This window comes from Haemorhous mexicanus, chromosome 11 (assembly GCF_027477595.1).
Source record: "Haemorhous mexicanus isolate bHaeMex1 chromosome 11, bHaeMex1.pri, whole genome shotgun sequence".
Classification (NCBI taxonomy): Eukaryota; Metazoa; Chordata; class Aves; order Passeriformes; family Fringillidae; genus Haemorhous; species Haemorhous mexicanus.
In genome coordinates, this window is record NC_082351.1 from 19,567,586 (window position 1) to 19,588,506 (window position 20,921).

Consider the following 20,921-nt stretch of genomic DNA (forward strand, 5'->3'; position numbering starts at 1 on the left):
CAGGCATCACCATGGATGCTGCCACTGCCCTGCTAATGTCCCAGACAAACATGGGGCAGCGTCCCCTTCATTTTGAGTCGCCAAGGAGTATTAAAGGGAGCTTGGAGAAGCCAAGTAATTACTTCTGGATGAAGTATTTCACAGCAGATAGAGGTACGTGAGGAGCGTGGAAAACCAGGGCTGCCCCAGCTTTATGATTATTTTATAGCCTCATTAATCTGTGGCAAATGGGGCAGAATTAGTACATAACCTAAATTCTGGGCAGAGATCTACAGCTCTGTAAGAGGAAGCATAAATGAGATAGTAAAGTTTCAGCATTCTGCATGATATATATGGACACAGAGACGAAAATAAGAACCCAAACCTACCAGCTTCCTGACAAGAATCTTTTAAAGAGTGAGAATAAATGATATCTAACTCGTATAATTATATCCTCAGTGAATTCATTCTCTTAGGATGAGTAACTCAGGATGCTGTAGCCTCCAGAAAAATCATGACTCAGAGCAATGCTCTGCCCTTGATTAGACTTCATGGGTCATGCCTAGCCCAGCAAAGGTGTACCCAGGAAAGGACTTGCCCTTCCCTATGTAGCAGATGACAGATCACTGCACTCCATCAAACATGAAGACAACACCTTGGATGCCTTTGTGCTTCTTCTCCTTCTCCTCAGTCCCAGGTCACAAACCCAGAAGAGCAAGATTCACTTCTGTGTCCATTCAGCATTTGGCACAGCAGAGCACCAATACTGATACAAACAAAATCCTTATTTAGCCCATCCCCACGGCTGCTGGCTGGGAGGGATGAGGGCAGCAGCACAGCAGAGCAGCTGATGCTCTCCCAGGGCCACCAGCACTGACTTCACCTCCCCCAGGCCCCAGCCCCACCACTCCAGCGTGCCCAAGAGAATGGTCCTGGGGACATTTTTATCTGGTACTCGATCCTGCACCACCTGAAGACAACAGATCTTGTTGCACCTGCTGTAGGTGAGGTCAGTCCAGATCCTTTGAGGCAGAGCTGTGCATTTTCCCAGCCAGGGGAGAATCACTAACCAGTGGAAAGAGAGAGCAGTTATTAATAGAAGAGGCAAAAAGAAATCGGTACTGTAAATCTATATAACAAATTGCCAGCACTTCTGGTGCTATGGACTGATGTTTTCTGTGAGCACAGGTCTGCTGCAATTGCACTTCCAAAGCTAGGAAACACAAAAACAACATTTCACAATGGCTCATCTGTTGCTACAACAATTAGTGCTTCATTTTATTAACAAAGTACCTGTACAGTGCTCATTTGCCAGCTCTGGACAAATAAATAGGCAATAACCATCTAAAATTTGAAAGGAGGCAGGTTGGGCTGTCTTGTTAGACCAGATGAGCTCTGGTGTAAACATCTCTTGAAGGTGAGCCTGGCTTCAGGGTGGCTGAATTTGGCTGTGGAGAAAGAAACAAGCTGAGCAGCTCATGGCATTTTCCCAAAGAGGGGTCACTCCGTGGCTGTGGGGTGCAAGGAGCAGCTGATCCAAAGGAGAAGGAGAAAGAGCAGCCATTGAAAGGATGTTTTCATCCTCACAAGGCATCCAAAACAAACAAGCAGCATGCCATGGGCTCCATCCAAAGCCCATTGAGAGCAGTGGAAAGCCTCCAGCTGCCCTCAATAGGCTCATGGGGAGGCTGGGCATGCCTCGGGAGCCCCATGAGCTGCCCCACCAACAACACACTGACCCCAGTGGGGACTCTTCACCTCCTGCAGCTCCTCCTGCCACTGCTGTTCTGTTCCCCTCAGCCCCAGCAGGCATTCTGCAGTCATTAGCTATTCAAACCACCCAAGCTATTCAAGCCACCCTTACATTAAATATACTTATTTCATATAAGTGCATATTAAATATACTTCTATAAAAATATTTTTTTTTCTACCCAGGCTCAGGAACACATTCAGGTTGTGAATCCATTGCTGATGTTGCTGTGGCCCACAAGATCTGCACCAAAAACCTGAATTCTGCTTGTGAAGCACAAAGTTCCTTCTGGAGCCAGCACACAGCTCAGTCCTCCCCCAGCTGCCACCCTTGTGTTTGCCCAGAAGCTTCCAGCAAAAAGAAATCTGCCCTGGTGCTACAGAAATCCCAAGTTCTTCTCACCAAGACAGGTGAAGTTTAGACAACACATTTTGTACATTCAAGCTGAGCAAGCCTCCTTTGAAAGCCTTGAGTCCTGATGCAATTTTCCCTCCTTATTTTGTGAAGGAATCCCCAAGAGAAAGGCCTGACGCCAGCAGCGCTATCAGATGCTGCAGGGTGGGAGCAGTGACGTGGGGAAATGTCAGAAACACAAACAATGAGAGAGGAAGAGGGAGGGAAAGGCAGAGGGGACAGCTGGGGTGGCCACGGGGGCTGTGGCAGCCTGTTGAGGTCAGCAGGACCTCACCCCTGCAGGAAACAGGGTGAGGAGCTGGGCATGGAGCCCTGTCCCTGCCAGGTGAGGTTCACCCGCAGCTCAGCCCCTTCTCACAGCCCCACCAGGCACATGGGGCACAGCAAGTCCCCCTTGCCAGCACATCTGGGCCACAGCTGGTGGCCATGGGCAGATCCACAGGAAAAACTGTGCAACCCCTTTTCCCAGCACTTGAGGAGGGTGAGGAAAGAGTGCAGAGGCACAGGTGTCACCTCAGCCCACAGCTCAGTCCCTCATTTGGTAGTTAACTGTGGAGAACAGAAGGGGAGAGGCAATGGTAAAGCCCATTCTCCCATTCTGCCAAAGGACTGTTGATACAACAGGCTGTTAAAACTCAATATACTTCGGATCCAGTGTTTTCAACTCCTTTTAGCTTTTCCCTCCTCACCTTGGCAAAAAGGGAAGCAGAGCAGGCATGCTGAGAGTGGGGCTTTAGCCCAGCCAGGCTCCCCAGTTTCCAATCTCTCTTCTGGCCATCCTGGAACAGCATGAACTCCCCAGTGGGGGTCAATCTGAGACCATTCATACACTTTTAAAGTTATTCCTGCTATAATGGGCACAAATGAGAATTCTGCATTTGTTAATTGTCCCAGCCAATAATTTCAGTTCCCCCTCATTTCCAATGGAAACAATGCAGACTGAGGACTGAGTAGTACCTGTTAGCAGAGAAATTTTTAAATTAATGGATAAGAGGGGCTAAAATGGCTTCCTAAAAGAAGAAATCCCATTGCCTCCCTCTCCCTGCCCCCTTGGGATGTAAAGCAAACTTGAAAACTGCCCTTGCCATTATCAGAGCTGTGATTCAATCAGCTTTTCACCGCCCTAATTAGCGGGTATTTGTTTTCATGGGTGTGATTCCTCACTTGCCAAGACTGCAGAATTATAATGTATTTCTCCCTTCCTCCTTGGAGAGGACATGAGACCTTAGCCAGGGAAAAAGGAAGCCATTTGGAGCAGGAAGAGGATGCTTGGAAGTAGAGCTGGGGTGCTTATATTAGGCCCTTTTGGAGGTCAGAGGATCAAACCGACCTTTTTTTTTTTTTTTTTCAAGTCTGCTGTTCTCATTCACATTAATGGGCCAAACTGTAGCACAAAGGGCCCTTTGCCTGCCTGTCTGAGCAGGTCACTCTGTCCTGCCCAGCTGGTCCTGGAGGATGCTCCCAGACACTCAACTCCCATCCTGTGCACGTGGCTGGAGGGGGACAGGAGACATCCAGCCCAAGGAAACCAGAGCACCTGGTCCTCCCGTCCCTACAGCTCGACATCAGGAGGAAGGAGAACTTCCAGCTGCTTCTGACTGGACCCTGCTGCACCCAGTTTCATCCCCAAATACCTGTTCCTCAAGGCAGGTAGGAGCTTTTGGGTGGGAACAACTCCCCGACTGGGGTTTTGGAAGGTAAAGCACAGCTGAAAGGGGCTCAAATGTCCCACAGGCTGCCTGCAGAGACACTAACATTGCTCCTTAGGAGCACAGGTAGAGGGGACTGTCCCCTCAGCACAGCCCTGTCCTTCCCACCCTCCCCAGGCACTCAGTGGCCTTGGCAGGGACATGGGGATATCTGTCCCTTCTGCAGAGAGAGCAACCTCCTTCAGCACACAATTAATTCATGGCCAGAATCCACACAGGAGGGGAAAATAAATTCTGGGGTTCAAAACCAAAGCTAGCTGGTGCTCCATTATCAAATCCTCAGGGAGTTAAAAAAAATATAAAAAGAGTTACATTGAACATCCTTTCCCCCTTCCCCTGCTGCTGAATGTTAAATCAAATAATGCCTCCCCCTGCCAGGAACACAGCAGCCACAGGACTACAACTCCTGCTTCTGTATTGCTAAGTGATGCACTGGCCTTACAGCAGGTAAAATTGTAGCACAGCACCATCTGTTTCCCAATATGCTCGCTGCCAGCTTCCATTGCAAGGATTTACTCCCACAGCCCTCCCAAGGCAGAGCATCTGTCACAAGAGAAAGGGATCTGTCACCTGCCCACTGCCCATTTGGGACACAACCTACTGAAAGGTGGGGACAGAACATTTATTTTCTGTCACACAGCACAGGCTCACAGTGCCAGCTCCAGTGAATAGCCCTTGATGATGCTACACATCCTTAACATATTGCAGGGGAAGGCACATTTTCCAGCTGTTTGTGCCTTGTGCCAGAGCACTTTTAGATCAGCAGTTTCTCTTCTAAATATTCTGGGGGTTGCTGCAAATTTTCCACTATAATTAAGGAAAAGGAGAAAAGCAGCCAGCAGTTCCACATCTTCAGATGGAAATTCAAGGGACTTGTGTACAAGTACTTGTGAAAGCCCTCAGATGTCAGTCAGGCATGGTTTCAGATCTCAGTGACCAAAGCACCAGGGAGCTCAGCACAGAGCAGACCCCAAGGGTGACATCCCCAGGGGGAGCCAAGCCCCAGTGCTGGGGCTGCAGAGCCCTCCCAGGGCTGCCCCAGCTGCAGCTCCCTGGAGCTACTGCTGGGCAGACTGGCAGGCAACAGAGCAGAGCCCACACTCCAACTCGACCCAAATCCCTGCTGTTCTCCCTGCAGGGCAGCTGGTGGGGCTCTGAGCTCAGCGAGGGGAGCGGAGCCCTCGGCAGCTGGAGCAGCAGCAGAAAGTGTTCTGGGGCTGTGAGCCTCCATCCCCTCAACACCCATGGTCCACATCATGTCCACATGGCCAGCTGACCCAGCAGCCAGCCCAGCATCAGGAACCACGCCAGGAGCAGGTCTGCCAGGAGCAACACCCATGCAAAATAAACTTGGGAGAACTCTGAATTACCCTTCATGCTCTGTCCCTTCTGCCCCAAGCTCCAGGAGCACCTCCACCAACCACATCCCCCCAACTCCTAGGGTGGTAACAGCCTCCCAGGCTCAATCAACATCAGCTCAAAGAAGTTGCTCTCACCTGAGCCTCAGGAGTCAGGCACCTCCTGGAAGGGAAAGCCGCTTGCACTCCTCACCCTCTGCCACACGCCATAAACTCCCCTGGATCCGGGTCCTGATGCTCCTCTCAGTGCCCCACCTCGGCCTGGCTCTTCTGCACAGCTTGCCCGGGTGGCTGTCGCTGGCCAAAAGCTGCTGGCCACACACCAGGGCACCCGAGCTGGTGGCTGCAGGCAGGGGAATTCCTGCAGCACCGGGAGGAGCGGCCAAGCACCTCCCAGGGCAGCCGGGACAAGAGAGCGCCTGTCAGCACACAAAGCAATGAGCAAACTGGTTCAGCCTGTTGCTGCTTCTGCTGAGGGCCAGCTCGGCACGGGAGGTGTGGAAGTCATGTGGTCTCTCCTGCCCCAGCTTGGGAAAAAAAAAAAACAAACCAACCCCAAAAAATCAAGTGGTTTCGTAGGATTTAAGACTTTCACCTAAATTACTTTCAAAGAGGTTATCTGATGACTGAAATAAGGCCAAAAAAAGACCTAGAATTTCAATGCCAAAGTTGTAGCAAAACAAACCCTTCCTCCCCTCAGATTTTGTTTTACATATAAGCACCTCCTCTTCTACAGCTCCAATTTTACTGTTCAGTCAGGAATGGGGAGTCTTGTTTCCTCCAGCCCCATCAATGTCCCAGGCTGTAAGAAATCAAGACAATAGCATCACTTTACAAACAAACCTGCCCTCATCTCCCATGGAAGGAAAGGAGAGGATCCATCAATGCTTCAAAAAGGTCCAGCTGATCTGGAAGTACAACCTGTTATACTCTTCTTACACCTTGAATATCTCAGCTCCCATGGTTGCAGGTTTCAGCAGCTGCTTTGTTGCCTAAGGGATGCGCCACATAAATGCACCAGAACAGCTCTGAGCCAGCACAGAGCCAAGGGAAAGGCTGGTTCCAAGCCAAGCCAGCCTGGCACAGGAGCCACTGGCCCACCTGTGGCTGTGGGATTCCCCCTTGATGCCATCAGAGACACAATCTCACTTCAGTTCTTCGAGAGCCACAATGAGCTCAGATCTAGGGATGCTTTTCCTCATTTCTCCCAATAAAATAACTTCCAAGAGAAGGTACTGGACACCTCATCCTTCATCCCTGCAGCACTGTTAGTGCCTGTGCTTTGCTGCATTTCAGCCCTCTGGTAGAGACCTGTGTGGGCAGAGATTGACCTGCTTCACTGTGCATCCCAGAGGTGTGGGTAACATCAGCACCCCTAAAGGAGCCACTGCCCTGCCTACAGCATCCAGAATGCTCCACTTGGAGATTCTGACATTCAGGATGTAAAACATCTGTGCCTGAATGCACTTCTGGCTTGTTGTTGGACTGCTCTCCTGGGAGAAACCTAATCAATTTATCCTCACAGTTCTCCAGCCTTTGCTCATCCTGAGTTTTATACACCATGTATGGATTTCATCCTTTTCATGATTCCACTATTTTTGCAGTGTCTTTATGGGACACTACAAGGCAGAATATCTATTTTCCCTTGCAAAAACCTCATGCATCCTAAATGGAATAATTTTTTCCAGATTTTTACCCAAAGTCACACAGGACCAACCTCCATGTCCCAGCCTGTAACAGCAGACAGGGATTACAGAAAACACCAGGGACACAGCCAAGACCCTGGCACAGACTGAACCACAGCAGCTCCATGGTGACATTCCTGTGTCCCCCAGCCCAGCAGCCACTCCTGCTGCATGCCTTGGTTCAGTCCAATGCCAACCCCTCCTTGCTTAGCATCTTTTAGGTTCATCTCTGCATAATACTCCCCTCCATTAGGCTAATGAATGAAATGTTTCCAAGGAGCAGAAACACACTTGTTACCAAATTACAAGAGTCAGGCTGAAGCAGATCCTTTAAACCAACACATCCTGACTAAGCTCTTCTAACCCTGTTTAGCCAATCTCCCTCCTGCAGCCCTTGGGTATCCCCAAAAAGCAGCAGCAGGACCGGTCTTTCCATGGCCCAGGGCACTGGTGAGTGTTTCAAGCCTGCCTTTATGCAAGGAATCTGTCCAATTCCCCTCCTGGGTGAATTCTGCTGGGCTCCCCTCCTGCATCCACACACCTGCTCTTAGGGCAGCTCCAGCACTAAAAACATCCAGCACTGCCAAAATCTCCTGCTCTCCCTGGTTTCTCTCCTCAGCAGCTGCAGCATGCATGGATTCCAGTTTTGGGGACCCTCACACATGAAACTCAAGCCTAGGGGAGGTGCCCACACCTCTTGGGGAGTCCCAGCCCCCAAGGACTCCAAGGTTGCCAAGCTCATCTCAAAAATGGCATTTTTAATCCCAATGATCACAATGATGATGGTGGCAGGACTTGCACCCTCCTCACACCACGATTACTGCAATGTACAAACAGCCAGGGAAATACAGGATAAAAAAAAAGCCCATCACGAAGTATTTCAGCTCTATGGACATGAAACAAAACCTTTCCCAGGGCTGGCACAGAGAGATGCCAGCACACCGAGAGGAACAGGGGGCTCCCAGCACAGAGCACACACACTGCCCCAGCCGTCCAAAGCCTCCCCACAACTCCATTAAATTTCATTATACGGGTACCACAGACGGAGGGGATGCTCTTGAGCATCCTGCTGCGGTGATGCTCTCGAGGAAAGGCGAATTTCCCCCTCATTTAACACCCACTAATGGGCCGAGAGGAGATTCCCACCGGGAAGGCGGAGCAGCACCAGGCTGAGGTTCCAGGGATGGATCAAAAACTCGGGGATGCGGCGGGTGGAGAGCCCGATGGCCGGGCAGGGATCTCTGCATTCATTCATTTATTCATTTATTCATTTATTCCTGCCGGGCAGTGCCTCACTAGAGGGCAGCCAGCACCAAACCTCCGCGGCTCGGAGAGCTCAGCACAAACGGCACCGAGCGATTTCAGGAGGGACAGTGGGATGAGGGAGGAATAAAACACTTTATTAACCTGTTCTGTGCCTGTGGTGCGGCTCTGACAGGGACTCTCACAGGTACATCCCTTGCTCCCAGCACCCTGACTGCTCAAATCCCCTCACCAGCTCCAAGATTAAACCCAGCTTTTGATGGTTTTCCCCATGAAAATGCTAATATTTACTGAACAATGCCCGTTTTTCAGCAGAACTTCTAAATTTGTCTCCACAATGCCACGACAAAGAGGCAGAGAGTTATCTGGCTACCTACAGAGGGGAAACACAGCAATTCATAAAGAATCCCAGCAATTCACACACACCCCCCAAAAACAACAACAAAAACAACCCAAAAACCCCCCAAAAAACAAACCAAACACAAAAAACCCAACAAACAAAACAAAAAATCCCCAAATAAACAAACAAACAAAAATAATCCAGGCCCGAATTTTGTTTTATATACCAGAAAAATATAAATCAATGAACAAACAGCAGCACAGGAAAGTTCCCCTTTCCCATGGGAATACCCAGGACCTCACCAGCTGAATTCCTTCATCCCAGAAACAGGGAGATCAAGCCCCAGTGCTGGGAGACCTGCTCTGCATTTTAGGTATTTACAGTAAATGCTTACCATGGTGTAATTGCCTTTGTATGGCAACAATACCTTGTCCTATTAGGAAATATCCTGGGAACAGGGATTTAAGGCAGCTAGTGTAAATTCTCACCAGGATTTTATAACCTCCACTGGGACTGATTTGCTTAGAACAAGAGCTAAACAGATCAAATATTCCCAGGGGACCCTTTTCTGATGGTGTGTTATTTATGGGAGGGACCAGCAATCTGATCCAAAACTTCCTGGAGCCTTTCCAGGCTGGGTCAGCCCCTCCAGTGCCAACAGATGGTTCTGGAGGAGCCAGAACCCAGCACAGCCCTGTGGATGATCCCATCTCAGCAGGGACTGCCCTTCAGTCAGTTCTGCTCCACCTTTTAACCAACCAAAATTTTTATTACAGATCAAAGTCTTCACAAATTGATCTCTCTTAGAAGAAAATTTGTTTCAGACTAGAAAGGAACATAATTAAGGCATACTGTCAAAAAGAATATTGTTTTTTAAGAAAAGGACAGTTTTCTTCCCTGTAAGTTGCTCTCTGCTCTTCAAGGCCATTATGGTCCCAATTCCATACCCAGACCCCAAATGTCTCCTTGCTTTACATATCCAAGAATTCCCCTGTGAGCAGTCTTGCCCATAGCCATCATGTAATTAATGTTTTCCTGCTCTGTGTATTCTAAGAGCACATTGGCAGCTGGAACTTGTTTCATACACATTTTTTCCACCTGAGCTCCTAGCAAGATGACAGGACAGAGGTCACCCTTCACTCTGTTACTAGAAAGTGAGCCACTGTGGGAAAGGATCTGCAGGGCAGCACATGAAGTCACTGCCTGAGACACCTGCAGCAGCTTAGAAACTTGGACAGAATGAAGAATTAGCCCTTTTCCAGGACTGCTGAATATTATTACTCCTTTCCTTGAACAGGGATTTTCACTTATAGACATTTATGTATACACCAGAAATGAGAAAGCAAGATGGCTTGTATTAAAGACCATCCTAGGACTTCATAAGCCATACTTACATGCCAAAACCTCATATTGGATTTATTTTTTTATTTTATTCTCCAACTCCAGTAATTTAGCAGCACATATTGATCTTGAAAGACTAGGCAAAGCTAAATGAGCAGGATGCAGGGGCAGCCAGGAGTAACTGCTGAGCCAGAGAAAGGACTAAAAAGAATAGGAAAGAAAAATAATATCACTTAATCAAATAAGATTAAATAGAGTCCACATTTCCCCCTGTTTGAATGGCAAACTTCCCATCAGATTAAAGAGACCACTTAAAACCAGAATGTCTTCCATCAGAAGTCTGGGTACAAAAAGGAAACCAGTTCATATTGTCCAGAGGCTCAAATGTTCTTTCAGATTATTCTAAAAAGAGAAATGTATAGAAAAAAATATTTATATATATATTTTCTTTTTCCTCAACTAAAATAATTTTCTGGCAGTGCCTTCCTGCCCAGTGCAGGAGCAGAGGCACTGCTGGGAGTGACAGGAGGCTCCTGATCCACTGTGGAGGGAAATTCCACACTGGGATCCACAGGATCAGCCCCTTCACCCTGCCCTGGGGGACTCACACCAGGAGAGGCTGCAGCTCAGGCTCAGGGCATCCTTTAAGGTGAATTTAAAGTTCTCCATGTTCTGGAGAGCTCCCACCTTCCCAAAAGTGAGCAGCAGCACAGGGCTAGGGAAAACCTCTCCAGCCCTGGGACAAGGGGACAACACAAGCTCCCCTCTCCTATAACACAGCACAAGCTGCCCCTCCTCTCCTTGAGCAGAACTGTGTTCTACATTCTAAAACCAGGAGAAACAGTGTATGGGGAACAGGATTAGTGTTCAAAATTAATTAACAGATAATGCCCCAACAAATGAGTTCCATCCCAGTTTATTCCCTCCACCCCAGAGGGAGAACATCCTTCTTATCAGTGCAGCAGAGAAAGTGAGGACAAGCCTAATAAAAAGACAAGCTGTACTTCTGAGAGTTGTTATTTTTAACTAATTCTCCCTGTTTTGTTCCATGTCACTTTAATTAAAGAGCTGAGATTGTGGAAAGAGCCCAGTCTTGCAGCAGCACTAATCTGCAGTGCCCCACAAGGCATGGAGGGGTTTGGCTGAAGCTGCTGAGCCCAATTTCTCGAGAGGCTGTTTTGATACACAGCACAGCTGGGAGCCTGGGCCATATCACCCAGGAGAGGAAGAATCCCTGTCCCTGCAGAGCTGTGACTCTGCTCTGTGTGCCAGGGGGTGTTACATTCTCCAGGTGGTGCCTCCTAACCAGGCACCTGTGCAGCCATGGGGACCTTGACAGCTCTTCATTTCTTCTGGTCTGTGACACCTCCAGACGTAGGGGTTGGGTAATTTCTTTTGGGGTTTTGGCAGGGGAGTTTTTAAAAGATTTTTTTTTATATTTTTCCATCCAGAAGCACTCTAACCAAAGCATTGGTTAGCATGTGCTGTAGTTTAATAAAAGCTCAGGCTATGCTCAAGATTAGATTTAGCAAAGACTCAGCAAGAGAAGCTGTTCCTGAAGGCCCATCAGCCAAAGCCAGGACCAGGGATTGTGAGAAGATGGCAGTAGGGTCCCTGTCCAGCACACATCCATATACACCCTATGATGGGCCAGTTTGCAGAGTACCACACCCAAACTCACAGTTACTGGGGCAAAAGGAAGGAAAACATTTAGAGAGAAGTGCAGAGGTTCAGCTGGCAACAGGCTCCACACCCAGGCTCCCACAGCACCAGGCACTTCAGGCTTAGAGGCACTTTCCCCTCCAAACACAAATCCAACAATTTCACTTCATCCCTGCACCAGCCAATGAATCCCTGATGCAATCCCACAGGGCTCCTCGTGCTTGTGATTTTCCAAGGAGCAGGGCTGGCAGGTCTCCAGCCCTGAGAGCCTGCAGGACCCTTTGCAGCACTGAGGGTCCCCCCTGCCAGAGGCCTGGAGCAAGAGTCAGGGGGACCTTGCTGGAGAAATGGCCCTGTGCTGAGGGGTCTCAGCTTAGAGACTTCTGTCTCCAGTCTGGGTTCTGATCAATGATGTTCTCAGGCAATAATCACTAATTCTGCAAGAGGAGCCCTCGATGACAGCAGCAGTGAGTCATCCCCCTTGATATCAGCCCCCAATGCCTTCCAGGATTTGATTCAAAACAGCCCCATCTGTTTTCAAAGCTTCTTATCTGTTTGCTTTAGCCTGCAGCTCACAAGTTTGCTCTTTTTCCCCTTCCTTAGGGAAAGGCCACGTACCAGCGTGGGCAGTGGGTTCAGGCAGCCTGAGGAATGAATGGATGTGGCTTCTGTAATCACTGGTCTGAGTGATCCCTGCACCCTGCATCACACTGCTGAGCCACTCTTTGCAAGTGTTGTCCTACACAGCTGCAGCTGAATCCAGCCTGGAAAAACATCTATTCCCTTCACCACCTAAGAAAGCTTATTTTCCTTTAGTATGAAGCATTACATGTATTACAACCTAGAAGTAGATGACAAGCAAAAAAAAAAATTAGATGTGTTTAATTAAGTTCAAAATATCAAAAAAAAAAAATACCAGCTGTTGGTTCTGCTCATTTTCTGGGACAGGTATGGTAAAAGAAAAGGATCTTGGAGGAATGCATTCAAAGCTTAAGCTGAAAGGGAAGGTGTCAGGGGCAGCAAGCCCCTCCAGCAGTGAATTACTCAACCATATCACAAATGCAAATGTGGACAATCCTGCTAAACAGGCTCAAAGCTATTGAGTCTCGTAGTGAAGTTCACTCAAACTACAGGAATTTGCCCTGGAAACCTTCCTTCAAGTACCCATGTCTGCACTTAGAGATCATAGGAGGCATCTAATAGATAAAATTATCGACCTTTGGAAAGCTCACTTTAAGCTGCCTACAGGGAATCACATAATTATGGGATGAAAGATAAAGCTTTGTCTGGGCTAAGACAGCATAAAGCAGTGAGAAATGCATTATACAGTTATCATCATCTGGGCTCCTTTCCATCTGCCTTCTGAGCTTCCTCTTTCCAGGCTCTCCTCAGCTGCCCTGAGATTCACAAACTCACCAAAGGGAGAGCAGCTATTGCAATATCAACACTCCAGAAGTCTGGACTTTAGGATTTAAGAAAAGAAATCTCAAGCAAAGGGCCACAACCCTTTAAGAGCTGCAAAATCATGGAAATCATCATTCCCCATCATCTGTGATCCCTCATTCTGTGATTACCAGGAAGGGCTGGAGTTGCAGCAGTAGATCATCTAAAACCACCATGGGCAGACAGTAAGGGAGCAGAAAACCTCATTCTTAGGGCACAGAGCAACCACTAAATGACAGGGGTTAGGGTAAAAGCTTCCTCCAAGGACTGGCTCACCCACAGTTGTTCTGAATCAAGATGCAACTGTCAGCTGGCTCCTGTCCCTTAAAATTATTTCCATCTGCCTTCACCCAGCCAAGCTTCTGGCATAAACAAAACCCTCACAACCAAACAGGCTCCCCCTGCACACCCCACCGTGCATTCCATTCCGGGAAGAGCAGATTCCATGCTGACCTGCAGCTCTGCAGACAAGCTTCAACACTTCTGGCCTGATTTCTTTTGGAAGAGACTGGGGGCAGTTGTCTCCCAAGAGAATCTTTCTTGTTGCAGGGGAACAAGTAAAGGCTGGCTGCTCCCTGTGTCCTACCACCTTCACTCAGAGACAAAAGGACCCACAGCAAAATTTATAGCAAAGCTACCAGCACCTAGCGAATCCCAGGATTTTTCCATGCTGGACCTGCTTCCATCCCATCCCACCTTCCTGTCATCCCCTGGGACAGGGGAGCTTTGCCCACAACACCTCCCAATGCACCCCCAGGACTTGCTGTGTGTTTTGAAGCACTCAACAGTCAGATTCAGAAAAGATAATCCATTCTGCTCCAGGATGGCAGTGCTGGACTTGACATGTACTGGGCTGAACACAGTGATATTCACTGCTGCAATGCAGAAGACCACATTAAACTTGATAGATTTTGCCATCTTCTCACAGACTCCACTCCTTCATTATAAAGGAAGTGAAGCACAGACCTGGCTGCACACAAAAAGCCAATTCCAGAGCTTGGAGCACAGCTACATCCCAGCCTCATCCAGAGCTCCATCCCCTCTACCAAGCACTCCACTGCACTGTCCTCAAGCATACAAAAAACCAAACCAAAAACAACAACAAAAACAAACCCAAAAAAACCAACCCTGCAGTAATCCTTCTTTTGCCTCTTTTTGTTTTGGTTTTGTTAGTGTATGCTCCAGTTGCTGTTGGAGAGCAATTTCTGATTCAGGCTCTAGGTCCATTTAACAATTCAACTAATAATTGTATTTTATTTCTCAGACTATCAGCATGTAATGGAGCAGCAGCAGCCTTGGCTCCTGCTGTCTGGGAAGAGAGAGAATTTGTGCCAAGGGCTAAGTGCATTGCCTTGGGTCAGCTGGTCCCCCCAAATCCCAGGGTACCTCATCCTGGGAGTGGGAATTCACCTCACTCTGCTCTCAGCAGGAACTGGAGCTTCCAGCTGCTTTTTAAAAGGTGAAGAAATATCAGTATATTTCCTAGTACTTTCTCCCCTTCTGTACTCCTCCCAAATAATAGAAAGCTGCTTAAATGAGATGTACACACTCACAGAACAAGTTAATTAATGGTCTCAGCCTGAATTGGTGAAACCAGCATGCCTTGAGCAGTGATTTAGCACTTCAACACTGGCTGCCAGACTTTCACCTTCCAAGCAGTCTTTAATCCCCCACATTAACATTTAGCTCCCTGCTGAGGGGCCTCTTCCAAAACCCAGCTCTTGGGGAGCCTGTTCTCCAGACAGCAGCATCCCAGGTTCCCACTGAGCTCAGGAGCTGGAGTGGGGCTGCAGAGCTGGGGGGAACTGGCATTGCAGAGGGATGAACATCTGCAACATCTGCCCAGCCCCACAGCAACTGGCAGGAGAGTGGGCACGAGATGAGCTCCTCATCCCCAATCAGACCAGCCAAGAGCCTCAAAGTTAAAATTAAAATTCCTTCCTGCTGAATGAAACTTACTCTGATTGTGCCTCATCCTGCCAGCATCTTCTCTTACAAGATGTATTTTCTTTGTGATAGAAGAGAGCACAGAGAGGAGGAAACACTTCTAGGAGCTGCAGAGCTGTGTTTATACAGCACCCTCAGGTTCTGGTCTGCAGCAATCACTGTACCCAGCACCTGCTGCACACACTGGAGTGGACTGGGACTGCTCTGAAGACCCAGCCAGGGTCAGTGACAGCCTGGGACAGGCTCCACAGAGCAGAGGTGACAAGGACAGAGAGGTCTGAGCTGTGCACCAGTCTCAGGCTTTGCAGAGGTCTTCCTCCTGCAGAGGCTGAGCCCGGGCTGGGCTCGTGGGCAGTAGGCAGAGAGAAAATGCAAGAAACTGGTGGAGTCCTCCTCCCTGGAAATGCTCAGAAAACATGTGGGTGTGGTGCTTAGGGACATGGCTCAGGGGTGGAGCTGGCAGTGCTGGGACAATGGTGGGGCTCAGTGGTCCTAGAGGGCTTTGCCAGCCTCAGTGATTCTGAGATCAGGCTCAGGGAGCAGAGGGAGCACTGGAGCACAGCCAGGTCCTGCTCAGCCCATGCAGGGGTGAGCACCTTCCCCTCTTGCACAAGACTTGTCTGACCCCTGAAGATGCAGAAACAGGTGGGGAAGATGAAAACCAGGGCTCTCCCCACCCACTCACCCCACTCCCTCTCCAGGGAGAGCAGAGCAGGCACCACCCCTGCTCCCTGCCCAGCCAGAGCACAGCCCATCTTTGCTGGGACACAGCCAGTTAAAGCTGGCTCAGGCAGGGGACATGGGGACAGCAAAGCCCCAGTGGTGCAGCAGAGCATTTTGGCACCTCTGAGCAAAGCCAGCCAGGGAGGCAGGCACGGACAGAAACCCACTCCAGCACTCCCCAGTTCTTATCCAATTATGACATAATTCTTTCCTTCTCCTAAAGGATTAAAGCAACAAAGAGGGAGCACAAAGGGAGAGGTGGGAGGACTGCAGCAGCATGAGGGAGATGGGAAACCAGGGGCTCCTGCCTTTGATGTTTGGATGATCACATCATTGCAATTACGATGTCAAGGGCTCTGCAGTGTCACTGGTAAATAAATCATCCATGAAAATGAAATGTGCAGGGAGCCTGCACCACTAGTTACAGCAGGTAAAAATGAGAACAGAGAAGTCAAAGCCTTTCAAACAGAGGAAAAACTCCAAAATGCTAGGAAAACAAAGTAACATTTCAGAGTATTTCTATAACAAATATAAAATCTGTGTAGGTGCCTGTACAGGGAAGCTAGAGACTAAATTCATCTACTGTTCTTTAGGAAATGAAGCCATTATTTAATCATTTGTAGTCTTACTACAGACAGAGAGAAGATAAAGAACTCATTTGTCTTGAACAAGAAAGAATCTGGCTCTTGATACCTGTCCTGATACAGCATTAAAAACTATGCAATACACTAATTATTCTCCTTCATCACAAAAAACACCTAAGTTCTCTCTTCCTCTCCCTTGCTGTCACAGTGAGGGGATTTGTGCCACACCACAGTAGCACAGAATCTCACACCCCACTCTGTTTCAGGAATGATCCAAAGTAAAATTCCACCCCAAGCACTTGATGATCAGTTGATCTGAGTTCCCTACTGTGGCTGATGCTCATTTCCCAGACAAGCAAACAGATCCATACAAAGATGTTTGCTCAAGATCACTTGAGCAAGGAGCAGGCAGAGCTTCCACCCACCCTCCTGAGCCACAGCTTCTGAGAGAAACACCCCAAACCCCCCTGAGCAAATGCAGCACTGCAAACATCCCTGGCAGCACCTGAGAACGGATGGGATGGAGCAGGGGTAAAGCCTGACTGGCAGAGACATTCAGCCATTCTCTCTGCTCTCATTCAGTCTCTCCAGGCTCAGCCAAGTCCAATTTCTTCTCAGCTGTTTGCCCTAAGCTGCCTCATCCTGCCCTCCACGCTCTCCCAGCCCAGAGGGGCAGCTCCAGAAATGCTTTCTAAATGCCTGGTTTGCAATTCAGAACATCCCTAAACTGTTCCATCAGCTCAGTATTTGCCTGTAATCCCCTTTGGATCTCAAGTGTTTATACAGTATTACTTGCAAGATTTAACTCAAAGATAATTAATTCAGTTTTGTGATTTTTGGCTTCATTTTGATTTTAGGGCACCAAAAGGAAACCTCTGCTTGAATCAAAGCATGTAGAAATCTGACAAACTGATTTACTGCCCTAAAGAGAACTTATTTTTTTAAAATACAAATCGGTTCCACTTTTACCCACCCTCATTTTTGTTTAAACCCACCTACAATGGTGGGAGCACAGATTCTATAATCACATGCTTAACTGCTGTATCATGTTTATTTTAATCAGAGCCCATCCCATTCCAGCTGCAAGTCTTTAAAGCCCTGAGCTGGAGTGGGAGAGGAGCAAATTAAAGTCAGAAAAGCAGTAGAAGTGATGGCAGCCACCAACATGAGCAAGCACAGCCCATGGCACTGCTCAGGGAATGGCTTCTGACTTAGGGCAGGGCTGGATGGGATATTGAGAAAAAAATCCTTCCCTGTGAGGGTGGGCAGGCCCTGGCACAGGGTGTCCAGAGAAGCTGAGGCTGTCCCTGGATCCCTGGCAGTACCCAAGGCCAGGATGGATCAGGCTTGGAGCAGCCTGGGACAGTGGAAGGTGTCCCTGCCCTTGGAACCAGATGATCTTTAATGCCCCTTCCAACCCAAACTATTCCATAACCACAAACCCATTAGCTATTGGCTGAGGTTGTTCTCAACACACAACAGAGACAGTTCCCTTTCCTTTGAATTTGCCAATTGAGCTTCTGATCGTTCAAGCCATGCTTTTCTGCCTCCAGCAGTATCAATAAAATGCTCCAAGTCTGAGAGCAGCCTTTAGCTACTGCAGGTAGAAGCACCTCTCACCCAGCCCCGACCTCCTCCACTCCCCTGCTACCCTTTCACACGAAACCTGACACTCAAATGACATCGAAAGGGTCTCAAACTGCCCTTCAGCAAGAGCTACCAGCTAACACCACTCCTTCCCTGCAAGAACTGTTTAAAATTGCTGCACCTCTCATTTCTCAGTTGAGAGTGTTCCCACCCACACGACCCCGTGTAACAGAATGCTCCTAAAAAGTAATTTATCCTCAGAACAGGAGTGAGGAAAAGCTTGCCTGACAGAAGCCTTATTGCTTTTAAACTCAACACCAGTTACATTTTCACAGCTAAAAGAAAACATGATTTCATCTCAGTAACAGATCACAGACTGCTTTACAAACAATCAGTGAATCCTCACAGATCAAACTACAACAAGATAATGATCCATTCAAGTCTAAAAGAGTAAAACACACCTGACACAGGCACAGGGAGGCTGTTTCAGATTACTGCTGCCCCACTGGAAGCAATGGGTGGGAACTTGCTCACGGATTTCTCCAGTCCTTAGCCCAAGATGTGACACAAACCAAGCCCTTCACAAATTTACAGGGTGACCACACTGCACTGAACCTGTGTCACACCACCTGAGAGCAGCTCAGCTTGAGGACCAGCACAGCAGACAAAGCATCCCAGCTGGAAAACACATTAAAAGCTCCAAAACCCTACAAATGGCCTTGATCAGTTTTCCCCAATGGGACTACTTTTGCAGCAAAAAATAGATCCATTATTTATAGCAGAGAAGAAGGTGGCTGGCTGCAGCTGAGGATGCCACTTTGGATTTAACAGATATCTTGATATGGTACATTATGTAAACAACACCTACACACACGAGGCCCCTCTCCCCACAGCAAGAAGTTTTCCCTGTTTTTTGTAAGGAACAAAAGCTTCTCCCTTTTGATTTCAATGGAATCAGGGTCTGGATTCTGAACTAAGTCTGATGGGTGACAGCCAACTTTGGTTCTCTCCATCTGAAGTTCTCCAAGCTCTGTGGCCCAGACTCCCCTGTCTGGCCACTTTCCAGTCAGTGACCATGACTTTAATTTTTCACACTGGGTGGCCAACATCCTCAGATTTGCACTCACACACCATTTACAGTCAAGGGACACAAATCCAGGGCACACACTGTGACAGGGGCTGTCTGAAGTAGGGCTTTGTTGAATAGTTTAGAAAACTGGGCACTTTAACCTCTCTAGGACTTGACACGAGAGTTCAAGCTGTTTATTTGCCATTAGCAGGCACCAAGCCATGGTGCTTTGCCTTGGCTGCTGCACTGCCTGTTCTGGTATTTTTAACACTTTCTTTGCTGGGTGACCAAAAGCAATTCCCTGTTCCACAGGGATGCCTGACCTGCTGTTGCTACACTTCCAACATCACAGCTCAAAGGTTTTGCAAAGCTTGTAAAGGCACAGAAAAAAGAGATAACATGAAAGAAATTGAAATGTAGCTTTAATCTTTTGTTTTTAACTTTTGTATGCCACAATGAGGGTAACACAAATAGAACTGCAGTACAATGCTCCTGTGAGCAGTCTTTGGAAAGGGGATGCTCTGAACTCAATCTCCATTTTCTGTCCTGAACGGGACAGAATTCAAACCAGGTACTCTGCACAACCAGATAACTGCAGTCAGGCTCAACACTTCCTCCCAAATGTTTTAAATGTTTGCCCCAGTGAGAAATATGGCACATGAATTCAACACAGTATTTATCCTATTCCTCTGCCAGAGGAAGAGAACCAAGAGAAGAGCTTGCTCCCTGTATTGCTTTTATGCATCACTGTCAGCAATTGCATGGTGAGACAAAGTCCTTTCAAAAGAGAACAAAATCCAAATGTCTATTTTGGGAAATTCTCATTCATCACATGGCATTAGAGATACTCAAGGGACTCTGGCTTTATGTGATTTAACATGGAGATTTACACCCCACCCCACCTCCTTATTTTACAGTCTTTGGTGGCATTATGCTTTGAGGTTCAGTAGCTCCAAGTGGGGCTTCTATTTAAAACCATCTTTACTGCAGGAAATTTTGTTACATGACCTTTTTTTAAAAATATGGTTTTGGGAAAAAAGGTATCAGATGACTGCTGACTTCTGAGACATGCAGATGCAATGAGCAAAAAGTATAAATCCTGCTGGTTTGACTCAGAAAAAGGCAGCCTCTTAAACTTGAGAAATACAGAACATCAATTTGTAGAGATGAAAGAATAGTTTAAATTAAAATACTAAAAATCCACATATACTGGCAAAGGAGCAGGGGGAAAAAGACAAACTTGACACGTGGTAGGAGAAAGTGGGAAATTCTTCCTTTTAGCTTACGTGGGTAGCATTAAAACACACACACACATAATTACACAGATTTTCCCTTGGGAACCCCAAATTTATGCCTGGTCTGTACAAGAGGACAACACAGCTGTGACAGAGAACAGACCTGTAATTACATCTCTGTTGTGCCATCAACAAGCCCAGCACTCACAAACACACATCCCCAGGGACACGAACCCCCCTGCATACACAGCTGAGAGCTCTGGATCTCCTGCCTGCAGCCTCACCTTCTCATGCATTTCATTTTGGGCTTGGTTATTAGATGCCCACAAGCACCTATTAAATAGACAGAAGAAACCCTGGCAGAGCAAATCCCAGCCCTGCTGTCAGACAGGCCCAATAACCCAGGAACAAAGAGCGAGGCAGCGTTCGCTCCCCACGCTCCTGCCGAGGCAAGCAGGGATCCAGGAGCAGGGATCCTGCAGGAAATGGCTCTTGCAGGGATCCAGGAGCAGGGATCCTGCAGGAAATGGCACTTGCAGGGATCCAGGAGCAGGGATCCAGGAGCAGGGATCCAGGAGCAGGGATCCAGGAGCAGGGATCCTGCAGGAAATGACACTTGCAGGGATCCAGGAGCAGGGATCCTGCAGGAAATGGCACTTGCAGGGATCCAGGAGCAGGGATCCTGCAGGAAATGGCACTTGCAGGGATCCAGGAGCAGGGATCCAGGAGCAGGGATCCAGGAGCAGGGATCCAGGAGCAGGGATCCAGGAGCAGGGATCCAGGAGCAGGGATCCAGGAGCAGGGATCCTGCAGGAAATGGCTCTTTCAGGGA

At 48.1% G+C, this 20,921-nt stretch overlaps 1 protein-coding gene across 1 annotated transcript in view; it reads right to left on the minus strand.

The window, feature by feature from the left end:
- Positions 1-5,607, minus strand: part of FRMD4B (FERM domain containing 4B) — a 91,389-nt gene extending 85,782 nt beyond the window's left edge. Inside the window, exon 1 of the mRNA XM_059856797.1 lies at positions 5,349-5,607. The gene's annotated coding sequence lies outside the window, so the exon portion shown is untranslated. The remainder of the gene's footprint in view (positions 1-5,348) is intronic.
- Positions 5,608-20,921: the final 15,314 nt, after the last annotated feature.